Source organism: Calliphora vicina, chromosome 1, assembly GCF_958450345.1.
Source record: "Calliphora vicina chromosome 1, idCalVici1.1, whole genome shotgun sequence".
Lineage (NCBI taxonomy): Eukaryota > Metazoa > Arthropoda > Insecta > Diptera > Calliphoridae > Calliphora > Calliphora vicina.
This window is the reverse complement of record NC_088780.1, coordinates 115588401-115611976: the sequence shown is the minus strand read 5'-3', so window position 1 is coordinate 115611976 and position 23576 is coordinate 115588401.

The window sequence follows — 23576 nt, the reverse complement described above, 5'->3', positions numbered from 1 at the left end:
GTTGGACACTTTTTTAATTAAGGAATAATGCACCAAAATTTAGTATAAATAATCCTTTTTATATATTTTCTGCTTTGCTGAACATGTTTTTTCTACTTTGCTTATAATATTGTGTAGAAATATACCTAATAACAAAATTGGTTCATAGCTTTTTAACTTAAGAATGTCCAGCTTAAATATAGAAAGTGAGTTTAGAAAAGAACGTATATTGCTTTTTAATATATTTAAAAATGTTGTTTTTGAGCTATACATTAAATTGAATTTTATGACTCAAGAGTTGAACAGGGACACGTCTTTATCTCTCAAATATAATAGAATTTAATGTTTTACTTTGTATGGTTTAAGATATACATATGTGTAGTTATTATTGTTAATTTAAGTTTATGATTTTATAAACCCACAATAACTGTGGTAAATTCGTTAAAATCGGAGATGACATATCCGACTGATGATGGATCATCCCTATTCGAACGTGATGGCTTTTCATTTTTCTTTTAATTTATCATTATTTTATTTTTATAAATTTTTAAATTTATTTTAAAGTTGTGTGAATTATTAATAGAGTACATAGTGTTATTTTTGCATATGTGGCGTATGAGTGTTATTGAATTCATAATGGAAATTAAAATAAATCATACGTCTGCGTATAAAGGTAATATTTAAATTTAGGCCCTAATTTTGTAAATCACGTCACAAAGTGATATTTATATGGAAAGCAAAAACAAAATTTCAAAAAATTTTAAAAATTTGTTTTTGTTTTATATACAAATTCTTAACAGAACAAACGCATCAAAATTCAAGCGTTGGTTTGCCTTTCATAATTTGAAAATTTTGTATATAAAACAAAAACAAATTTTTAAAATTTTTGAAATTTTGTTTTTGTTTTCCATATAAATATCACTTTGGTGACGTGATTTACAAAATTAGGGCCTTAATTAAGAAACAACAAAATTTTTCTAGAACTTAAAGATAAGGTAACAAATATTCTGAAACTGATGCCAGATCTTATACTAAATATAACAGATTTTAGATTAGTTTAATAATTTAATATAGAGTATCTAATTTTGTAATATTTTTATAGAACACAAACAATATAAAATAATATTTTTCTTAACAAGACCTACCTATACTTATGTATAACAAAAATAAACTTTATCGTTTAATCATATTGATTGTCAATTTTATTAAAATAAATATCTTATGATACAAGAAAGAAAACACAAGTTTACACTTAAAGGTATTGTACTACACTGGTACATATTTCTATAAACGCACATCACTTTTGTGAAACAACTTACCATTAAATCTTTGTCGAATTCACTTAAAACATTATTAAAGAAAACTTGAATTGTAAATGTGTTGTTTTTAATATTAATTTTAGGTATTTAATCCAAATTTTAAGTGGCTACAATGCTGCAACTCACGTTTTAAAATAATTAAATCGTGATTCGCTTAACATAATATTCCTATGTTGGACTAGCCGGCATGCAGACCGGATTAAAATGTAATGTAGTTTTTATAATAAAGCCCAGAATCAGAGCATAAAGACAGTGACAGAGTTCAAACTAAAAATTAAACAAAAGTAGGTGGAATTGAATCTCAATTTTCTTATAAAATTATAAGAAAAAAATTTCCGAAATATGGGCAAAAGTATAATATTCCTATATTTGAGGCTGTATTGAAACTTTTAAAACCAGTTTTGTATTAAACTCAGCTAGACCTACAACCTAGGTCATTTGCCAAGTTATTTTTGAGTGTAGCACAGTGTAATCAATTCATTATTAAAAATTCCAAACTACCTCATAAAGGGCGTTTATAGAAAAACGCCACTAAAAATTGGGGTTAAACCACAAAAATTAGTGTTTGTTAATAATATTTTAACAAATTTGTAGCTCCATAAATATTATTCAAATCTTATTTTTGGAAAGTTGTTTAAAAAATATTGTGTGCATTTATAGGAATATGTAGCAGTGTATGTCAATATATAAATTTTCTGAAATTCTTATACATGTACCAACAGATTCCTATGAAAACTTATGTATACATAAAAAACAATGAAAGATACTGTTGTAGTTTACTTATATATATATACTATCATATTCATATCCATAGATGTTTTATATTTTCTTATTTTATAAATATAAAATACTGATAAGAATTATTTGTGTGTATTAAAATTTGTTTATATGCGCTTGTATCGATATATAAAATACACAGACAAAAATTATGACAAACCAATTGTCATATTAATTACCATATTCGTCAATACAATTAATTTTTTTAATTAAAAAGGCACCAATAACCGATTTTGTAGATACAAAAATTGTTTTTGTTACTTAAAATTGTTAACTCTCAACAATAAGTATTAACAACAAGTTTGTGAAATTTTAACAATTCGTTTGTAATATTAATTGTTACTAGTTAATTATATATAGTATATCTGCAATAGTTTTTTCTTATATTAATAAAGGAAGCAATTTGATAGTTTTAATTGTTTTTTTTTTATTATTTTAAACAAATTTACTAATTATTATAATAATAACAAATATAAGTTTAAAATATAAAGTTAAAGTATGTATATGTACATCCATTGAACCAGCACTATGATCAATATCCCCTTCTACGAACGGTTATACAGATTGTTCCTCCAGTATTTTTCTTGAATGAGTTACTTTTACAGTCTACGCATGTGATTACGAAAAGAGACCACTTGAAATCTTGTTGAAAAAAGTTTTGTATATAAAATTTATGTCCAATTATTTGACTTATAGCGATAGATTATAGTTTCATATTGAACTTACCATGTAGACTACTTCTTTATAATTTATAAAGCACTATGATCAAAAGTTTCATAAAAAAGAAAACATATTTTTTATGCAACAAACCAATTTTTATTTTCTTGACACCTTTTTTGGTTACTTTCAATATAATATTGCCATTGTATTTTAACTACTGAAGTTGTTAATAAATATCTAAAATAAATTGTTGATGCGAGTATTAAAAAAACAACAAATTAATTACTTAATAACTCTTAGCATTTTTTTCTGTGTACATATTTAAATAAATACACATATATGTATATGGACTGCTTCTTATTGATGTTATTTCTTTTTTGTTTTATAAAGATGATATGAAAAATATATAAATATCTCTAGGGTATCATACATCATTATTTATTTTCCTTTTCATAATCAGAAATTTTGAATTTCAAAATGACTGTGTTGTGGTTAAGTTGTGAGATAGTGTTTAGAAATTATTTATTTGCTATATATATAAATGTATATAGTAGAAAACATTTTATTTAAACTCTAGTCTCAATATTTTCGTAAGGGTTATTAATACTAAAAGGATTTTTACATATGGAAATCATGTCATCGTACGTGAAATTGTACTCCTATAGAGTGGAATTGATTTTGCAAAAATAAGAGTATCTGAAAATGAATTTGGCGAATCGTGAGAAGCGTTATGTTTTCTTTTAATTTCTAACAATAAATCAAATATTTTTCCTTTAAAATCCGTCATATTTAAATAAAAATAATCTTTAGATGATTTTATAATAAATAAAATTTAATATCGTACGTGGCAGATTTTTATCTTATATTAAACAATACATATTCTGTAAATATATGTATACAAAAACTAAAAAAATAAATAGAAAATATATATTCGGTTTCTATTAACAAGTTGAAAATAGCAAAAAAACAATCAGAGTCAAATTCATTTCATACTACATGCTAATTGGGAGCTTTGTTTTCGCCGCAATCTTAGCCCAAAAAAATAAGAATTAAATTAAAAAAATTAAATATAGTCCTTAATAACATTTTAGTGTTTTCTCCTATTCAAATCAACTTGGAAAAAAAGTTTCAAGGGTTTTTGTTTTTCAGTCGTGGTTGTCAATCGTTGTTGGCCAATATATTGGGGTTAATATATAGGTCAGTGATAAAAATAAACGCATTTTCGTTTTTGTAGTATACAATTAAATGCAATCAAGTCTGTCACATAATTTATACGAAAGTATTTTCCCGTATTTTCCTATCCGTAAAGTTTTGGTTTGGCTCTTCAACATTCGTAAAATCTTTCTGTTCCCAAACAAAACTTTACATATCTAATGGCGTTTACTTTTCAGGCATAAATTATGTATGTCTTTATTCCTTCGTTGTATTCTTTTCTGAAATTAAATGTTGTTTTGGAAGCGTATAACGTGTTCTTTTCAAATATTGTTGATCTAAAAACCCGTTTTGTATTTTTTGATTAAAAGTGTTAAAATTGAAGCAAAAAGTATTATTTTAGAATATTAATATATATATATTAATTCCTGTTGTTCCTATAAGGAGCATATTGCCGTAAAAGAATATTAAGATGTTACATAAATGATAATTGCATAAATGGCAATGATTTCTGTACTTTTCTGATCGTTAAAAATGTAACACATTATGAAAGTATGAATAACCTTTAATAAATGGTACAAAATATGTTGTCAACATTTTGTGTCAGAAAAGAAACAGCCATCACAGAAAAAAATAAAATTCAAATTTGAAATGGGACCTATCACAAAATGAAACACTAAAACATAGACAACAACTAGATAGGTAACTGAGAACCAAAAACCTAAATCTGTTGTCAAAAACCTAATTCATGAGAATGTATTGCATGTATTTTGTTATTGTATCACCCGTATGTGTGAAAAGAGAGTAATTTTTCCATATATATTACTCTCTCCTTCAGTTCTATGTGTTTATTCTATGCACTAAAATTTGTATATATTATTGAAAAAAAAAATATTTTTTTCTTATTAAAATATTATAACTATTAATTAAACATATTATTTGAAATTCCACAGAAATATCAAAAAATGTTTTTTATTAAAGCAAGTTAAATATTTACAAAATTTAAATTTCAAAATAAATAAATATTTTAATTAAATATGTATAACAATTTGCATACTATTTTCTATAGAAAATACAGTTACACACAATATTTTCTATAGAAACTACTGTTATACAAAGTATTTTCTTTAGAAAATACTATTATACATATATTTTCTATAGCAAGTACTATTATACACAATGTTTTCTATAAAAAATACAGTTATACACAACATTTTATGTAGAAACTACTGTTATACACAATATTTTGTGTAGAAACTACTGTTATACACTATATATTCTTACACTGTTATACACAATATGGATTAGTTTCTGCCAAACTTACGTACTTTCCAGCAAATCCAACCTGTGGGAAGATAAACCAATTTTCACATTCATCTTAATTGAAAATCAATCCTACTTACCATTTATTTGGTATTCTCCCAAATTTGAGATGTAATAGAAAGCAAACAACATCTGCAATTATATCAGAAGGTTTAACAATAATATTACAAAGAATATAAATAAGTCCATACATTCTTACTTACCAATCTTAATACGTAGGAGTTATCATGGTCCTAGCTCGTGACCTCCTAGTCTGTTTCATGAAGACCTAAACTTAAAAATTGTGTACATAAATATTTTTTCAAAATATATACATATATTTTTTTTATTTTGCAGATGTCTGTCAAAATTCACTATATTTTTTTTTTTTTTTTCAAAGTAAACAAACACTTTTGCAATCATTTAAAAAATATTTGATTCTATTAAAATTTTTGTTTAAACCAAACAAAATATTAATAAAGAAAATATTTTGTTATATATAAGTGTTGTCTATTATTAATAATATTATAAAAATGTATCACAAAATAAAAACGAACTTGATCAAATCAGATGATTTTGACGGTCACTAACTGTCTGTATAACCGTATTATGTAGTTGTCCATTTATAAAATTTATCATAATTCGTTGTTCCCAGATTATGATAACAATAATCCGAGACCAAAAAAATATAATACAATAAATCCTTCGCCATAGAAATGGTTGCCATAAACATATATTTATTTATTACATTTAAGTATATGATGCTACATTCATGTGAATAGTAACTTTAACATATGGTTTCCGCAATCATATAAATAATTAGAGTGATCATAATATTGTTTTAAAACTGGTTACATTAACATGTATAAATACAAACTTATGATTTTTTGAAATTGTAGTTTTAAGAATATCATTATTTCACTACATTTACTAATAAAAAGTGCTAAACGAACTATAAGTATTTCCGAACCTTATGGACTTCGATACAATTGAACTGCTATATGACAAACCCTGTATATTTTTGGTGTAGTTTATTTATTGTAATTAGTGTAATTATATTAAAGTTAGATCGACTTAGAATCACTTAGAAACTCAGCCGTCCGTCTGGCTTGTTGGCTGGCTGTCCATGTTAACCTTGTGCGCAAATTTGCAATTTTGAAGATATTTGAAATATTGAAATTAGTCCATTATTTCACTTTGCTCCCATACAAATGTCCCCCCGAAATTGGACTTTATCTGCCATAAATGTTTAATTTATATATGTATCTACCCGAATTTCGCTCCAAATTAGTTTTATATATATGAAATTCATGTCATCAAATTTTGTTACGATCGGTCCTTAATTAGTCATAGCACCCATATAGACCCGGTTCCGAAAATCACTTTAACGTGCATAAATCTCTTAAATATTTTGGTATACACACAAAATTCAACATAAATAACTTTCATATAGACTTAAATCAGACGAATTAATTTCATGGTGATCGGTTCATAATTGGTCATAGCTCCCATATAAGGTCCACTTCCGAAAATCACTCACGAATATAAATAATTAATATTTTAAAAGAAAAAGGTTTTTGCGTATTTACTTAGTGTAGGGTATTATATGGTCGGGCTTGACCGACCTTACTTTCATATTTGTTTTAATTGTGATCTATATAATGTTATCAAATGAAGTTATTTCCAAATTGACTATTATTTAATTACTTGATGTCAAGTCAAAGGTGGGATTTAAGAATACCACACAGAACGCGGTAATCAACACATTTGGCAACACTAATTTCCATACTCTATGGAGTTCAGCAAAACGGAATCGCGTCATGAGAACTTTACTTTTGTATCACTGAATTATTATTATTATCTTAATGACATTTAAAGCAAGGACTGTAAATATTATTTCTACTTTAACCTCTTTCTGTATATTTTTCTTGCTGCAATTGTTTTATAAATATTCATGTTTTCAAAAAGTTTTTCCAACTTTTCTACAAAAAAAAAATAAAGCTAGTCAATCAGAAGTAGGGAAGCATTCCAACAATCTTTACTGCATTATCTCTTAATAAATAATCTTCTTATAATCACTGGTAATTTTCTAGAGATTAAGGGTTTTAACTTGTTTTGCCATTCCTTTGGCTCTATTCCTTAATAATTTCTTTGTCTTATTGTACTATATTTCATTATTGCTGGCTGGGCTAAATGCTTTGTTTTTGGATGAGGTGGTTGGCTGTCCTTATCTATAATCATCCATAAATATGTACCACAAATAATTAATCAAATCAAATTAACCTAAAAGAACGTGCCTCCAAGGTGCTCAATTTTCTCTTTATTAATTGTGTATTTTTCTCAATTCTTTCTTTAACTGTTAATTTGTGTTTTCTTTTAGATGTGTATGTGTGTGTATTTATTGGAATTTTGTTGTTTGGTAAGAAGTTTATTATTTATAAATTTATTTTTGTTGTTAAAAGGACGAATGTGTTAGTGTGTGTATTTGTATTTGTTTGTACAAGCATGAGTATGGGTGTGAATAGTTAATGATTAAGTTGAACTAATTAATTGACTGATAATCATTTAATTTATTAAATAAATAATCCCTTTGGAATCTTTGTGTTATTATTAATATTATTGCGTGCTGGTATTTTAAACACATATACTACATACATACATAAATTTATTATTAACAATTAAATGATAAAGATGTAAAAGTATGATAAAAAATATTAGCAAGATAAATCAAGATAATATATTTAAATATATGTTATATGGAAAAATATGTTTATATTTTTTAATAGTAATATATTATCGTTAAGGACATATAAAATATGGCAATTTAAATGCAAAGTTTCCAAAGATTAATGGTTAATTAAAATTGTATTATATAGATATGCTATTTTTATGCATATTTAGGTAACAAAACAACAAAAAGAGCATCATTATAAAAAAATGTTTAAAATTTCTCATAATTTTCGGGTATAATGTCCGAATTTTAGATTTGGAAATTATTAGATTTACTGTAAAGATTTGATACTAATAACTCGTTTTCCAATAATTCCAAATCACCCTTAAACATATTTGATGGTCCGGCAATGTCATAGAAAGTAGTTATACGTATACATTTTTATAATGTAGTCATTTTTTGAATTTAAACAAATTGTTAAGTTTTTAATAAATAATATTGAAAAAATAAATACTTGACTATTTTTACAAAATATGTCTACGTTTTGTGAGCGGGCGCAGATTTTGTCAGATTTTGCTAATTTAGGGGGACTAAACTCAAAACTTTTTTTTGTGTTTTTTTGCTTAAGTTTCAATTCAGTATGAGAGACAATTGTCCAAAAAATAAATAAATGCATATCAAAGTAAATAAATGTAAACCAAAACAAGGTAACGGTACTCCGAATGTAGTGTTTTTTACACAAAATAAAAATCTAATTTCTACCCGGTGCATTTTCACTAACTTTGAATAATTATAACTCTTTAGTTTTTCTAAAGCTTTTTGGGAAAAGGTTTCCTGATGATCTGGCCTAAGCAACCAGTGAAATGCGCATAGGAACTAGCTTATCCCCCAACAATAAATTTCAGTGAATTTATCAAATTAAAAATTGGGAATTTAGCATAAAACAATTTTACTAAAATAACTTTTTTGTTTTTGAATATTTTTTGCCAAAGTTTTTATTTTATTTAATAATAGTAATACAGGCTTTTTAAGAAATAATTGATAATGAGTTTTACGGGGCGGTGAATGTAAAGCGTTTTATTGTAAGTATATCTGGAAAGTGAAAAATCGTTCAGGGATTCAAAAATATAGAATACAATTTAATTCTGGGTTCTGTTGTCATCACATGATAAAAAGATATATAACATAGTCAGATTACAAAATATTTTTTGCACCTTTTTGCATACAGCATACACATTTTTGACAAAAGTTCAGCAAGATAATTTTCAGGGTTAAAGTTGTTTTTCAGGATTATAGTTTAGGGTTAACGTTTTCCGATTTTAGTAAAACTTTCAGACTATATTAAAAATTATATATAATATTCTGTATAGGTTTTACTTAAAATTCTTAACAGTAAGTAATTAATTGGCCATGTTTTTGCGAATGAGGCCAATTCATTCGCAAAAACATGGCCAATTAATTAATTTTTCTCGAAAATCGCAAAATTTAAATCGCAAGTACGGAAAAACTATACAAGATATTGTCATACTTTTTTCATATTTTTACAAAAACTCATATAACTACAAGTAAATATAAATATATTTAAAGTAAAAATGAGCTAATATTTTAATATTTGAGGAGCCGCAAATTTGTGGGAAATTGAGTTTTATTTATTTCGCCCCTTTAAAAAACTGCATGAACCTGGAAATGGTTAAAAGTTTCTTACATTTCAATAGATACATCTAACTGCCATAAGTCACCACATTAAATGTTAAGGATATTTGATATAAAACCATTTTAATATCGGATAAAGAACCTTTTGTAAAAAATAATGAAAAAAAGTACGTTTTGTTAAAAACTAAATTAAAAAGTATGTTTTTTATGTGTTTTTTTAAACTATAATATTGTAAATGAATGTTTTTAATCCTGATCTAATATATAAACAAATTACACATTTAAATTAAACAAATTTTTTTTTCGTTTTATACTACAAGCATGATAAAAATATAGAAGGTAGTTTCAATCAAAATTTTTTTTTCAAATAAGGTTTTTTGAAGTTTCCTTATTTTGTTAGCATTATAAAAAGCGTTGCCACATTCCTAAAAATGATTTTTATTTTAGAGAAATTTTTTACAAAAAATGTGTAATTTATAATTTAGTATTTAAATAAAAATGTATTAAGTATGTTGTGTTGGAAGTTAATGTATTAACTGAAATATTGCTTTTAAGGAAATGGTCGGAGCACACCATTGGCTCTTTTGGCAAATCTTCTTCGCAAGTTTTACATACTTCCAGCCACTGTTGTCGTTTGTTAGGTAATGTAGGGACTTTAAAAAAATTTACATTTGAATTTTTGCAAAAATATTTGGTATTTTCGCAGTTGGGGAAAATGCAACTCATGTTTGTTAAATCTAAAAATAATCAAAATCTTACCTTTGATCCCAATTTGATAGTAAATATTTTTTATATTTTTTTTTAATATTTTTCAAATTAATGAAAATTATATATTAATTTTTTCACAAATTCAAAAATATATGGGAAACTTTTTAATTAATATGGTATTACTATTTTAACGAAAACGTCAAAATCCTTAAGCATGTCAGACGTAGAATTTTAAAAAATAAAGAGAGAATGAAACTACCTTCTATTTTTCTACTATGCTACATAGTGTTGTACGTTTTGTTAAGTACAAATTTTTTTAGAACACATTTACTTAGTAAAAAAATTAAAAAAATGTTGATAACTTGATTGTTTCTAGAATATTTCAACCCAAATATAAAAATACCAAAAAACAATTTTTGAAAAAATGCGAAAAAGTACCTTTTGTTCTGCGGCTCCTCATTTCTCAAAATATGTTAATTTTGTTTCCAAATTTCTTGTTCTAGTGGCTTGAGTCAAGTTAATGGCCTGGGAATTTTGTAATAACTTTAAAATGTTTTAATCAATTTTTGTGTTTTATATCTCATTAGAACGAAAATTATGTACACATTTCGATTTCTTTAAATTAAATTGCAAAAAGTAATTACTTAATGGTAAAATTTTTACAAAACCTGAAAAAATTAAATTTTTTCCCCTTGTCCGATTTCACCCGATTTTGCAGTTGTCCGATTTCGCCCAATTTTGCGTATATACGATGCGTATTTTCATCATAGTAAATAGTTCAAAGCTTTACCTTTAATAATTTTCAAAATACAGACTTTAGCAAAATCTGACACTGTGTAAGAATTAAATTATAGAGGAATTTCGATATGTTTATTCAAATTTGTAATGAATTTTGAATTTTGATATTATTTTTTTTTCCGCGGGTAGTCACCTTGAGTCTTCGGGCACGGTGCAGGGGCTTAAGCATCCTAAGGATGTGATCTAAGAACTAACCTTCCCATACCTCACAGCGTCTGTCCTCTATGTTAAGAGCGGCTGTGGGGTAAATGACCATCTTCGGTCGCCTAGCGATCACGACCTCAACTTGGTAGCGCCTGTTCCCTTAGTTAGGGCGGCTACCAATTTCCTCTGTCTGCATTTTCTGATGTCGGTCCGGGACTGTGGTTTGGGTTACCTAGGCAACATAACCGTACCTTCTAGCGTCTGTTCCCTATGTGAAGGGCGGCTGGAAATTACAATCTGGTTCTGTCAGACCGAATGTTTTTGGTAAAAACTCAAATCCAGGATGCGTCTGTCTCACATTGAGCGGCATCCTGGTCTGCGTCTGACTCCAGTGGAGCGGCAGTGTCTTTTTCTTACCTATGGTAGAGGTATAAACTGCCAAAACCCCCCCCATGAAATGTCAGTTTCAAACGACGGCCCTATGTCCTTGGTCGAGGGTGCTAAAATCTCCAAGGGTAACGTGAGTATTCAGGCGGAAGCCACAGGTCTGAGTGCCACTGGAGCTACTGTGACTGCGACGAATCAGACGAATACCCCGGGTCTGGTAGTCGGTGATGCTACTGGGGTAAATAAAACGAATAGTTTTTTGACTATACAGGAAAGAGTGACTTTGGACGACAGCGACGACAACCTCTCAGGTCTGAAAGGGTTAAACCTTTATGAGACTGATGAGGAGGACTTACTCATGGTGTCCTCCGAGCCGCTAAAAGCGAATGAAGACGTACATCCGGAGGCCCATGACCCTGCAAAAGGGAGACACAGAACAGAAAAACAGGAAACAGGACTCAGAACAGAACGAACGGAAAAGGTTGGCGGGCTACAAACGCTCTCTCCGGTATGTCAGGACGTTGGACTCGCGAGATCCCGCGTCTTTGACCACCAGGGAAAAGCGTATGCGGCGTAAACATACCTACCACATACAGAAGTATGAGGCCATGCTAAATACTACTGTTGTGGAGGTAAGGCCAGCCAAGACTACGACCGAACCAAACCAGAGCAGGCAGGTGATCACATCTAAACATGTGCCCCACCTGCGTTTCACCTGCCCCCAAAGGTCAGGTGAAACGCAGGTGTCTGAGGGTAAGCGGCTGAAACCATCAACTAGCTTAACATCAGCACCTGAGCTACAAGTAGCCATCATAGATCGTAGTCAACCTGATGGGAAAATGACTACGGACAGATGGCTGCTTCTGGAGGAGAAGATCTTGCGGGCACTAGTGGACGAACTCGCATGCAGTGAGGATGATTCCTTCACTGCATTCGACGGCGCCAAATGGTTAAAGGGTGTCAAGATCATCGGGTGCGGTAACGAGAAGGCTCTAGGCTTTCTCAGTAACTGTATCCGAGGAGTTGGCGAACTCTGGCCCAACGCAAGAATCGAAATCGTCCCACTGGATCAAGTACCTTTTCGTACGACGGTGAGAGTGTGGGTCCCTCCTCCCCTTTTGGAGGACGAAGCCACGCTAACACTTATAAAGCGTCAGAACAAGGAACTTGGTACAGAGGACTGGACGATTGAACGAGGACGCTCTAGGGACAAAGGAGAAGGCAAGGATCTCTGGATCAAAATTGGTTCAGAATCCCTCCGACTCCTGCGTTCTTCGCAAGGCGTCATCAAGTACGGGCTAAACCAACTCCGGTTGATCTTGCCCGCGGTGAAGCGCAATGATGAACCCAAGCGGCCTGAGAGTGGTACAGATTAATCTGCACCACTCCGAAGCAGCATCGGACGATTTGCTGCGCTTCATGGAGAAGGAAGCTATCCACGTGGCCTTAATCCAAGAACCCTGGCTTGTAGCCAGTAAAGTTCGAGGCGTCCGGTCACGAAACTATGTGCTCCTTTCTCCGAACCCTGAAGGTAAAGTAAGGAGCTGTATTTTGGTCAGGAAAGACATTAAGGTTTTCCTTCTATCTAATTACAGTTCTGGTGATTTAACGGTAGTTGCACTAGAGCGACAAGGGTTACCAACCCTAATCATATCATCTGCGTACCTACCATACGACGAAGCTAATCCGCCCTCACGTGCCGTACGCACACTTGTAGACTGGTGTAACACAAGGGGCCCATCATACTCTGTGGGGGAGCTCGGATATAAATGACAGGGGTGAGTGTTTACTTCAATACCTTCTATCTACTAACCTAAGTGTTTGCAATAGGGGTAATATACCAACGTTCTTCAATAGGATCAGGGAGCAGGTCATTGATATTACTTTGGTAGGGAACACTGACTCAGTTAGAATTCTTGATTGGAGAGTTTCACTCGAGTGCTCATTCTCCGATCACCACAGGATAGTGTTTACGATACAGCTTACACTGGATAGGGAAAAACCCTTTAGAAATCCTAGGAAAACCGACTGGGTCAATTTCTGTAATCTTAGTGACACCATACCACATCCAGCAATGGATAGATTAAATGGTACACGGGACTTGGACGACTCGGTGGATTTTCTATCCAGGTCATTAAGGGAAGCCTACTATGCTTCGTGTAGGGAGCGGCAGGGACCTAGGAAATTCCGGCAACCATGGTGGAATCCTAGACTAATGCAGCTAAGAAAGGAATGTAGAAAACTTTTTAATAAGGCGAAGAGGGACCAAGACTTGTTAAGCTGGGACGATTATCGTCAAAGCTTCAACACTTTCAAGAGGGAAACCAGACGGGCAAAGATGGAATATTGGGAGCGTTTCTGTGGGGAACTGGAGAATACCACGGAGGCATCGCGTCTACGAAAGGTACTATCCAAGGATCCTGGTACGCCTGGATTCCTGATGAAACCGGATGGTAACTTTACTGAAAGTAGTATCGAAACTTTGGAGAAAAAGTACTGAAAGTAGTATTGTTAGCGTGGAGAAAATCTCGTGGGCGGTGTCATCTTTTAAGCCCTATAAATCACCAGGGCCAGATGGCATATTCCCAGCGTTACTCCAAAAATCGATTTCAACCATCCTTATTATGATATTTAGGTACAGCCTGGAAACAGGATACATTCCTAAAGAATGGAGAGAGGTTACAGTGGTATTTATCCCCAAAGCGGGAAAGGTAAACCACAGTACCGCAAAGGACTATAGACCGATCAGTCTGTCATCGTTTTTATTCAAAACACTGGAAAGATTGGTCGATATCCACGTCAAGAACATCCTCTCCCCTGATAATTTCTGTAGGGCACAGCACGCATACCTTAAAGGCAGGTCGGTGGAGACAGCCTTGCATGACGTTGTCGGAACTATAGAGGGGACACTTGACAAGAAGGAATATGTTATGGCATCTTTCTTGGATATAGAGGGTGCGTTTAATAATGTGAACATATCCGCAATAGTTGATGCACTGGGTGACTTATGTGTTGATCAGCGGATAAGGAATTGGACAGAAAATATGCTTAGGAGCAGGGCCATTAACTCTAATATGGGTATTGGTAGGACAAGGAAAGTTGTGACAAGAGGCACACAACAAGGTGGGGTCATCTCTCCACTTCTGTGGAATCTTGTCGTAAATAAAATCCTTTTCAGGCTCAGTAGGATAGGTACCAAAGTAGTCGCATATGCTGACGACGTTGTGCTTCTTATTCAAGGGAAGTTTCTTCCCACAATAAGTGAACTCATGGAATCAGCGCTCAGCGTTCTGCTATCATGGGCCAAGGAATACGGTTTGGGTGTTAACCCTGCCAAGACCGAACTGGTTCTTTTCACCAGGAGATATAAAACTCCAGAATTTAAACATCCACGACTGGATGGTACTTTTCTGAAGATTTCAAGCGAAGCCAAATATCTTGGCGTAATTTTGGACTCTAAGCTCTCGTGGAAACGTAATGCTGAGAGTCGAATGAAGAAGGCATTATGTGCCTTCTATATATGCAAGAAAACCTTTGGGAAGAGATGGGGTCTTAAACCATACATTGTACACTGGATGTACACCGCGGTCATAAGACCTATTTTGACCTATGGGGCTCTTGTTTGGTGGAGAGTGGTGGACACTAAGACTCACCTCTCTATTCTAAACAAGGTACAAAGATTAGCATGTCTTGCAATTACTGGCTCTATGAATTCCACACCTCAGGCCAGTCTAGAGACGATGCTAAATATAACTCCCCTTGATATATATATCAAATGCATTTCTGCTAAGTCTGCTCTACGACTCAAACAGTCGAGCGGACTGAAGCATGATCGTATTGGTCATGGCACCATCCTACAAAAGATAGGCAGGCCAATCATAGGGCGGGAAACGGATTATATAATACCCACACCGAATTTTGATAGAACATTTAGGATCAGAATACCGACAAGGGATGATTGGGCCGCGAACTCTGTCCTAAGAGATGACGTGATCTCAATCTATACTGATGGTTCAAAGACAGAAAGAGGCACGGGCTCGGGAATCTTCTCAGATGAGCTGGACCTTTTGATGTCTCTTCGATTACCCGATACCTGCACGGTTTTCCAGGCAGAGATTTATGCTATTGATACAGCCGCGAGAAGAATCCGGGAACTGAATCTCGAAAATTCGACCATATATATCTACTTGGACAGCCTGGCATCAATCAAGGCTCTTAACTCCAACGTGATTAGGTCGAAATGTCTTCTCAATTGTATCAAATCACTGGCACAACTGACACAACATCACGTGGAGTTGATATGGGTTCCAGGACATGCGGGCATCCGGGGAAATGAAGTATCTGATGAGTGCGCAACCAACGGGTCGTCCCTGGACGTATCTCTTGCGCAAAGGGATATTCACACTCCCTTGGTGACAGTATCAAAATTGATAGATGAATGGGCTTTGAGCGAGACGGAACTCAGGTGGTCAAATATCATCACTTGTAGAATATCCAGAATGCTCTGGCCCAATCTGACAGAGGATAAAACTAGGACTCTTTTGTCTCTTAGTAGGAATTCGATTAGACTTCTCACGGGACGAAACTAGGGAGGGAAACTATTCTCACTTTATGTATAACATTTTCAGCATAATGGAATAGTACTTCTAAGGGTACCACAATGGGCCGCAAGGCCTCCGAGTGAACTCGCTAACTTGCGAGCAACCCACGTAACCTAACCTAACCTAACCTATAAAAATATTAAAGTTTTTTCAAATTCTTTGAGAAAAATTTGAAGCAAAATTAACACATCCGTGTACTCGTTGTCAATAGTGTATCAACCCCGTATATGTACAAATCGTACACGAACGTTGTCAATTTGACAACGAAGAAATGACACCATACCGTTGCACATGACACCATTCGTTGTCGTTTTGTCACCATACCGTTGTCAGTTTAACTCCGTACCGTTGTCAGTTTGACACCATACCGTTGTCGATTTGATACCATCCGTTGTTCCAAATTTACCGTACTATTTATGGCGATTAAAATAAAATACCTTATTTTTCATTTATTTAATATAAACGCATTTATAAAAACATTTTATGATATGTAATAGTATTTAAAAAATTTTCAATAATTATTGCTTCCTTGTTCTTATGTTCTTCCTTGTATTTATTTTGTTCACTTTCTGTTGAGAAAACCTAATTTGCTTAGCACTTGTTTAATAATTTGGTACTTTTGCGTTCTAAATAACAACATTTTAAGCCTTAATTTTGTAAATCATGTCACCAATATAGTGATATTTATATGGAAAGCAAAAACAAAATTTCAAAAATTTTAAAAATTTGTTTTATATATTTTCAAATTATGAAAGGCAAATCAACGCTTGAATTTTGGTGTGTTTGATCTGTTAAGAATTTGTATATAAAACAAAAACAAATTTTTAAAATTTTTGAAATTTTGTTTTTTGCTTTCCATATAAATATCACTATATTGGTGACGCGATTAACAAAATTAGGGCCTTAATGATAAATACAATTACGATCGTCGTAATGAACAGCAACTGGCTTGTTATTCACGGTGAGATGAGACGTCGACAACATTGTGTTGTCGATTCATAGCCGTTTGTTTAAAAATTGTGAACGGACGGTGTAGAAAAAAATTGACAACAACAGTTGTCGATTTTGCAACGTCGTTTTTCCCTTAGTAATTTTCATATTTCAAAATTTCTTTCCGTCGTGACCTACTCCTTTTTGATTTTGCGAAATTTAATGATCTAAAAAAATATATATTTCATGTTAAGTGTACAAAATTTGCGTCAAGGTTAGTCCTATTGGATAGTAATTTAGATACAATTTTGAAAAAAGTTTGCAATTAAAAAGTCAAAAATTGTCTTAAGTTACAAAACACATACTTTGATAGATATTCCACTCAGCGACAAAAAAGCTCTTAAAGGAAAAGACCTAATCTTTTCTTTTGAAAAAACGTCCATTTTGAAAAAAAAGAGTCAAAGTAGTTTTTGATTTTGAAAAAAGTATTTGGGACAAATTGTGGTAATAAGTTACATGGATGAAAAATTGTGTCTGAATTACTAGCCAATATAACTAACTCAGACCAGCTGGACTATAAGTTTATTCAACAAAACTGATTTACTCAGCATGCCCTTTCAGAATTATAGGGTCGCTATTCTGTTCCAATCAAAAAGTCTCAATTTGTTGGACAGTGTTTTTAATGAAGTCATCAAAATTCAAATAATAATTTTGTTCGAACTGTATCTGTCAGGGATGATAGATGTCATTTTCCAATTTAAATAAAACAAACTTTTTTATCATAATTGTACTTAAAATGTTGTTATTGTATTTATAGTCATTCAGAATAAATAATTATATTATTAACAAATAACACTTAATTAACAAACATCTGCGATTAATATGGCAATCAATCTTATTTACTGATTACCAATAATTTTCTGCAAAAACAGAAACCAGAAAGATTTTTAGTCAATAATTCAACAATAATCGAACAAAATTGGTTTCTATACATTACAAGAATTAGTTGCTTTTTCAAAAACTTTTTATGACAAAATTTAAAATTTTCAAGGAAATTTGGATATCACAAATTGAAAATTCTTTATTGCTACAAATAAGCTTTATAAAAACTGGCTGTTAATGACTTACTTTGAAGTATAACTTAATCAATCATTGGAGTACTGCAGTAATTTTGAAATGCGATTTGTACAGAAGAAATGTGCACTTGGTATATTTGTAATCCCCGGTATCAGGAAAAAGTCGTTAAATGAAAAGTGACCATAAATTGCTAGTTTATATTGTGAGTATGTCTGTACGGCAACTTAATTGATTCAGTGTATAAGTATATTACTTACTATGACAATCTCTACACCCACATTTAATGGATATATGTATGTACATATGTATGTATGTAGCCTCAGAGATTAAAATCATAAAATACTTGAATAATAATTGAAATGTAAAGTTGCAAGCAGCAAACAAAAACACATAAAATATGTACATCAGGAACAATAAACATGTCGTTAATTAAAACAATGACACTATTAAATAAAACTTAACTCAAACTTAGGGAAAATGTGACATAATTTAGCGTAGAAAAGCTGTGTGCCAAATAATAAATTATTAAAAGAAATTGTAACAGATAGAAACAGCACAAAAGCATACAAAAAAAAGGCAACAACAATAACAAACTTTTTCTTTCGAATTGTCGTAAATTAAAATTAAAACAAAAAAGAAACCAAAAAAACAAAAAATAAAACAAAGTAGCAAAATGAAAATTTCTTGGTTGTTTTTTTTTCCTCCACTTACATTTTAAGAAAAACAGGGGGGATTCGAAGAAGGAGGAAACAAAAAAAGAGCAACAACAAAATGAAAGCAATGGAAATAAAATGAAATGCAAAAGTTAAAAACAAAAAACTGCAGTAAAAATGGACCTGATTGTATATGAGTGTAAAGTATGACTGTTACATTACAAATACTCACATATATTGTACAAATATATTTATACTTACTTACAAATACATACATATTTATAAGTATGTAATTTACGTGAGTATTTATGTTTAAAGACGACATACCAGATATGAAAAACTAATGTGTGAAAGTTTGCTTTAGCGTTAAAAAAAACATTTAAGTGTTGCATAAATCACATTTTAGATACCAGTACATTTAAACACACATATGTAAGTATGTATATGAGAAATACATATGTATGTACTTGCAACTACACTAACACTCACATAGAATTATATTAAAACTAAAACTAAAAGGAGAGTAGGCTATTAAAATGAAATAGGAGCGGAATAAAGTGTAAAAAAAAGTAAAATAAACTAAAATTAAAATGTTTGTTTAAGAGTGAGTTTTTTTTTATAAATTTCATTTATTTAAAATGCATTTAAGCATGATTCAATAATTGCAGAGGGTAGAATCACTAGGGAGAGTTTTCAATATTTAGCACTATAACGTCAAACTTTGATTTTGATATTTTTTTCATATTTTCTTTTGTTTGACGTTACAAGAATTTTATAATTGAGAATTTATTTTCTACTGAGTGTACCTTATATTGTTGTGTCATGCATTTAAGTATAAGCAAGTAAGAAAGTATGCTCGGTCAAGCCCGACCATATAATGCCCTACACAAAGTAAATGAGCAAAAAAATTTTCTTTTCAAAAACATCAAAAATTAATATTCGTGAGTGATTTTCGGAAGTGGGCTTTATATGGATGCTATGACCAATTATGGACCGATCACCATGAAATTAGTTCGTATGATTTATGTCTATATGAAAGTTATTTATGTTGAATTTTGTGTGCATACCAATATTTTTAAGAGATTTATGCATGTTAAAGTGATTTTCGGAAGCTTGTCTATATGGGAGCTATGATTAATTATGAACCGATCGTAACAAAATTTGATGACATTAATTTTGTATATATAAAACTTATTTGGAGCGGAATTTGTGGAGATACATACATATATAAATTAAACATTTATGACTGATAAAGTCCAATTTCCGGAGGACATTTGTATGGGGGCTAGGTGAAATAATGGACCGATTTTAGCCAGTTTCAAATAATATGTACCAAATTTGATCGAAATATCTTCAAAATTGCGACCTGTACTTTGCGCACAAGGTTTACAAGGACAGACAACCAGACAGACGGACATCGTTTAATCGACTCAGAAATGATTCTAAGTCGATCGGTATATTTTAAGGTGGGTGTTAGACTAATATTTTTGGGCGCTACAAACATCTGCACAAACGCATTATACCCTCCCCATTATCGTGGAGTAGGGTATAAAAAGGGAGAGAATTGTTGAGACTAGAAAAAGTGTTGGTTGAAAACGATTAAGTTATTTGGTAAATTTACAATCGTAAACTTCCATTAAATGTACAAACCTAAACAGCTTCATTTTTATAGATATTAAGATAAATTGTGTAAACAAATATTATTCGCTCTATCGGTTAACTACAATTTTTACTTTTTCTGAAATTTTGGCGCCTCGAAAAGGATTTTTTTGATATTTTGTAGTGGACATTTTTTTCCTCGTTCCAAATGCTATCGTAAAATCGATGGCACAATATCGACAAATTTTTGTCCATACAAATCAGCCCTCCCTTATATCCATTATTGGAGAAAAAACCATACATGTGCTCCATGAGACACCAATACGATTGTTTCGAAGAGGAAAACTTATTAAAAGGATATGGTCAATGAGGTTCGCTATCGTGCCATGTTGTAAGATTAGTTTTGATTATTATTTATTATTTTGGTTCCCACAATAGCTGGACAAGGAATCGAAAGGGAAAGTTGAGTAATTGGTAATTGTAATTTCGATCAATTGTAGCACCAGTGGAATTATTTTTGTGAGGTACCTTTAAGCTGTTGGTTTATGATAATTTTGACAGAGACGAATTACTGAATAATTTGATTATAAATAAGTGCGAGAGATTGAGGAAGCTAGGCGTCTCACATGACTCAGAGGTTGCAATTTAAATAATCACCTGGGTATGATAAAGCTTTCCGCAAGGTGGCTGCACAAAAGGGTACACGCATATGCATCGCTACGAAAAACGATGAAATCATCTCACAAAATATAAATATTTTGATGACCTCGACAAATCTTATTTTTTTTGGATACAAAAATTGGAGAAACATTGGACAAAGCGCATAGAGCTCAAAGGAGACTATGTTGAAAAGTAAAATGATTTAAAAAAAACTGTGTTTTATTCAAAAAGACACGGACTTTTTGATCCACCCTAGTATTTGTATAAAGGTGTTTTATTTTTTAAAATATGTGAACATTTGCGGTTACTATTTGGCTTCGGGATTATTGGAATCGTTGTGACTTATCCGTGACCAGCATAAAGTAATAATCGCATCTTTAAGTAATGTTTGTCTTGGAGGAAAGTTGACATGGCGCTTATATCTTGAAGAATACTAAATAGTTCTTCTAATGTTCTCCTTGCCAAAATGAGATAATCGCTCGAAAGCTCTTTGTATGGTATTGCCTGCAACATTATCATTTCAAAAAAAGTCGAAATAAATATGTATTAAATTTCTTCGGGTTCTCTGAATTTAATGAAATTTACCATGGATATGTCATTGAGTTTAAGTTTTGAATTTAAACTTTAATGGAGTGGCGGAGTCTCAATGCCCTAAATAAAGTGCTTCGGGTATATGAAAAATGTAAAACGATGCAGATGTGAATAGGTCAACAGCAAAAAAAGTTTCAATAACCACTATAAAGATTTGATGCACCGTGGTACAAAAATGGTTTAAGTACAAAAATGGTCAACTGGTTTAAATTCTATGGAGATTTGTTTTTAAAATTTTTTTAAATAATATTATAAATTTTGTTAGAAGTCTCTCCACAATTAATGATTAGTCAAAAACGGTTAGTCCGATTTTATTAAAATAAACTTATGAAATTTGAAATTTACATAGCCTTTAATTCGTTTATATATTGCGTTTTAATCGGCACTGTAGTTTCGGAGTTATAATAACAAATTTATATATAATAACAAATTTAAGCAAAAAATATATTTTTTGTTTAAATTTGTTATTAGCTTAGTAGTTTCGGAGTTATAATGTTATTATGTATGTGCTTACAAGCGTGAACTTTGAGTAGAAAGTTTACATGTGTTTTCTTTTTGTTACAATAACAAAACACATGTAAAATTTCCACTCAAATTTTGTTGAAAAAAATCAAGGTAGTCGAGATTTTGTGCTTATATTTCAGCCATTTATGGTCCGATTATCGATTTTAAATAGGAACCTATGTTGGGCTATAGCGGATATATTGATGTATCAACCATATATGTAAATTATTTGGGGTCTTCGGAAGTTGATTTCAATTGAGAAATGGCTATATCGACTCTGCTGTCTATAACTATCCAAATGAGAATTCTCGAAATTACAATTTTATATATACCTCATGGTGAAGGGTACAAATATAGGGAAATATTATTAAAATCGGACCATCGTTTAGAAAATAACACATTTTGGTTCATAACTTCAAAATTAAAACAGAGTCCTGCTTATATATATATGTAAATGTGTTATAAATGACTTTGGTTGTCAGCGTATAATTTTATGAAATATTTCAAAGCACTGCTTTTTGAGATATGTGATTCTGAACTTTATATGGTCACATATCTCAAAAAGCACTCCTTCAAAAATATTCATAAAATTATATGATAATAAGCAACAACTCTTATATATTTGTACAAATCGTTAAGCTATGCACTCTTTTAGTTATGAACCAAAACGAGTTATTAGGTATGTTTTTACACAACTTTTTATGTAAAGCAATGTTGAAAATATGTATATAAAAAACATGTTTTATAATTACATTTTGGTGAATAATTCCTAAACTAAAAGAGTGTCCACTTTAAAAATATATTTAAATATAGAGGGGGGTTTAGTCAACAAAATTTATATATATATTTTTTTTAAGATGTAAAAATGTTGTATTGGAGATATAATGCTTTGAATTTTATAACTCAATAATTGAACTTTGAACTTTTTTTACTCATAAAATTTTAAATTTATACTTTCCTTTCAAATAAAATTTCATTGTATGAATTAAAAGTTATGTTCGTTTTTGTCCAACTTTTAAGGGTCTCTAGTCAAAAAGGCTATAATTTGATAAACACTTGCGATACAAAATAAGAGAAATCCAAGTATTGCAAATCCCATAGTCATGCACTATAAATTTCTAATATGGCACAAAATGTAACCAGAACTTAAATCCACCATTAAAATTGTAAGGCACTAAGAAATCGTTTAAATTAAAACAAAACTAAATGCAATAAATTTTAGATAATGTTTACAAACATTCATTCTTAACTCATTCGTACGTTTGTTCATTCTTGCATTCAAATATATTTATTTATTCATTTGAGATTCTATTGTTTTATAAATTTCTTTGTTCTTTCGTTGTTGTTGATTTTGTTACTTTTTCAACAGTTTATACTCTAAACAAAATACAAATTAAATGTAAAATTGCAG